Raw genomic sequence first — 3,882 nt, 5'->3', positions numbered from 1 at the left:
ATATATATATATATATATGTATATATATGTACTCATATATATCTATCTATATATACACACAAACACACATACAAACACGAACATGTACATGTATGCATACACACGCACACACAGATAGAAAATATATGTAAATACATATATATAAATATATATACATATATATATATATATATATATATATATATATATATATGAATATATATATATATATATATATATATATATATATATATGTATATATATATATATATATATATATATATATATGTATATATATATATTCTGTGTGTATATATATATTATATATTTATATATATATATATATATATATATATATATATATATATATATATATACATATATTCATGCATATATATATGTATACATATATACATACACAAACACACACACACATATATCCTTTTTTGATATAGGAAGTTATCACAATCTGATCATTCGAGAGAGATTATGTAATGAACAAAGATTATAGCTCTCTTGTTCAGTCTTGTTGATTAATCCGCCTTGCAAGTGTATGATATTGCACTTTTGCCTTTAGTATGTGATGCAAGGGTTTGTTGCAATCACTTATGGTATATAAGCTAACTGAAGATTATATCTAATAACTTGTATGTAGATGATCATGCACATATAAAAAAGGTTTTCAAAAGAAATTTGACAAATTGAAAACACGAAGAAAATATATAAAAACAGAGGGAGAGAAAGAGGGAAAGAGAGAGAGAGAGAGAGAGAGAGAGAGAGAGAGAGAGAGAGAGAGAGAGAGAGAGAGAGAGAGAGAGAGAGAGAGAGAGAGAGAGAGAAAGAGAGAGAGTGGAGAGGGAGGGATGAGAAAGAGAGAGAGAGAGAGAGAGAGAGAGAGAGAGAGAGAGAGAGAGAGAGAGAGAGAGAGAGAGAGAGAGAGAGAGAGAGAGAGAGAGAGAGAGAGAGAGAGAGAGAACAACAGGAATATAAACAGTAACAAAACGAGGAGGAGGAGGAGGATGGTGATGGTTATGATGATGATGATGATGGGAATAATGATGATGATGATGATGATGATGATGGGAATAATGATGATGATGATGATGGGAATAATGATGATGATGATGAGAATAATAATGATGATGATGATGATGGGAATAATAATGATGATGATGATGAGAATGATGATGATGATGATGATGATGATGATGATAATGATAATGATAATGATAATAATAATGATAATAATAATAAAAAAAATAATAATGATAACAATAATAATGGAGATATGCACCTTGACATTTCTTAACATATTCAATTTTATCGTGATAAAATAATTATATTAGTTATGGATACATAATCTTATTTCTAATGCATAAAACAGTAATATGATGGTCTGAAAAAAAATATATTGAGACTAAGAAATCGTTGCACAAACTGATGCCAAAAGATAGAAATCAAATCCGAATCCATGACTTTATAGAAAATAAACCGTTGTTAACATATTTGTGATCCATTGAAACTGTTCCCATGATTAGGTGAGCAACATCAATATTTTACATGATTAGTTTTCCTCTTTGTTGCAGAGGATCACTTTTGAATTTGCACGAAATTACGTCGGAATCAGCAAATGTACCTTGCAAATGTGATAGTTCTCTTTGCTTGTTTCCATTACATTCTTTACATTTCCTGTTTCATTTTTTCGGTGTGCTTGTCAGTTTTCTGTCTCTGCGTTTCCCATTTTGAAAGTGCACTTTGATAGAGGTAATACAATTTTCTATAAAAGAGAGAAAAGAAAAGATTTTTTTTTTTTTTTTTTTTTTTTTTTTTTTTACTTTTTTTTTTTTTTTTTTTTACTCGGCTAGCAGACCAGCGGAAGTACAGCTTGACTTCAACAAACATTTCCACTGACATCAGCTGGAATTAGGAATGCGTCACAATCTCGTTTCTTTGGGCCAGATGACGTCAGCGCTTGTAATTTCTCGCAACCTGTATTTGTCAACATTTTTGCATTTGTTTCGTTTCCTTTGCAGTCACGCTTGTCAAAAAAAAAAAAAAAAAAAATAAACCCAAGTATCGAATATCTAAAGTGTAACCGTTTGGAAGGCAAATGTTTCCAGCGAAATTATATAAATAGCATTTACAGATATATCAATGTTTACCTCTTGAAAGCTTTTACATCTTGAATAGATATGATTTATAATGGTATTTGCATATTTGTGTGCTTCTTGACACATATTTCTATGTAAAAATTTTGTTAAAAATTTAAAAAAATTCTGAATAACGATATAAACTTAATGGTCAGCTCTCTCAAAGTATAGTTTCCTTAATTCACAAATCCACTTAATGAGATCCATCGTACAATAATAATAATAATGATAATAATTGTCACAGGTCCGTTTACTCCGTGGAGAGAGAGGATCAGTACAGAAAGGTCAAACAGAAAAAAGCACCAGAACAGAACATGCGGTTTATTACCGGAATAGACATAATACAGGACACGACATCACAAAAGAGTACACAGGCACAAGTAACATTACCAGGGCAGGAAAAGGTGAGGAAGACGAGGTCGCATGGTGGAGAGGAGACGGCTGGTACACGGAAACAGGAGCGTAGGATCAACTGGGTCAACTAACAAAATAACTATAACTGGAACTCCCACCGAAGTGGAAGGGGACAGTTAAGTTCGACGAAGAGTTCAGGTGAAGGAAAACAGTCAGGAAAATGAAGGAAAGTCGTAGTTAGAGTAGTGGGAGGACGAAACTCCCTGTCTGACTCGTTAAGATATTGAAGTGTAATGTCCACTCAAAACCTTCTGGGAGGCCTGCCAGGTCGGAAGGTGAAAAGTCTTTGTTGGTTGTTGATTCTTCTTCTTCTTATCTGTGGGGGTGAATAAGTTGAAGAGGGTTGGGAGGAAGGGGTCTGGTACTTGGGTTTGGGTTAAGGATAAGGAATCTTTATTATTTATTCATTAAATAAAGTTAGTAAAAACCAAAAAAAAGATGTTAGGTTTTTTTTTTTTTTTTTTTTTTTTTTTTTTTTTTTTTTTTTTTTTTTTTTTTTTTGAAGCGTGATAAAGCGGAAGAGGAAGTGGTGAAAGGAGCTGGAGAGATAGTGAAAAGAAACTTGGGAGGAGATAAAGTGAGAGTTAGAAAGTTAAGTACAGTGAAGAGAGTATTAGCTTTTTATTGGAGTTGGTCTTGAGGAGAAGGAAGTTGAAGTGAATAATGGAAGTGTGTAAAGTGAAGAGGAAGTGATGAAGGGAGCTGGAGGGATAGTGGAAATGAAATTTGCGAGGAGATAAAGTGATAGAAGGAAAGCTGAGAAAGGTGGAGAAAGGAGAAAAGATAAGTTGTAAGACCAGGAGAAAGAAGTCAGAGAATAGCTTGCATGTGCGCCCTTAGTAGCTGAACAAAGCCCCGGGTCAACCCCTCGGGAGGCAGCCAGAAACCAGAACACCTAGCAGGCTATTTTTTAAGGGATTTTTTTTTTTTTTTTTTTTTTTTTTTTTTTTTTTTTTTTTTTTTTTTTTTTTTTTACATTCTGAAGCTCTGCCCACGCTGCACTTCGCCGACCTCGCACGTCACCTCTCACTGCTATGCATGATGTGCCGTGCTTGACGTTGAAGTGGAGCCCTGTGGGTTGGCTTGTAGTCTGGGTTAAAAGGTATTTTAAAAAATCTTCATTCTTGAACTTCTTGAACTTGCAGGTCCTCTTGAGGTTTACTTCTTCATTCTTCTTTTAGGTTCTCCTCTTCATGGTTGCCTCCTTACTTGATCATCGGTCTCCTGTACCTGATGCCGTGAATATGGCCTCAACTTCTTCAATGCCATTGATTCTGCTGAGGCTTTTGGGCCACCAGGCATGTGTGCCTTCTGGACGAACGTTGAGGCGATTGTAGAG

This window comes from Penaeus japonicus, unplaced genomic scaffold (genome assembly GCF_977035675.1).
Source record: "Penaeus japonicus unplaced genomic scaffold, GWHDUDI00000001_assembly GWHDUDI00000001, whole genome shotgun sequence".
Classification (NCBI taxonomy): Eukaryota; Metazoa; Arthropoda; class Malacostraca; order Decapoda; family Penaeidae; genus Penaeus; species Penaeus japonicus.
This window is presented reverse-complemented; position numbering follows the sequence as displayed.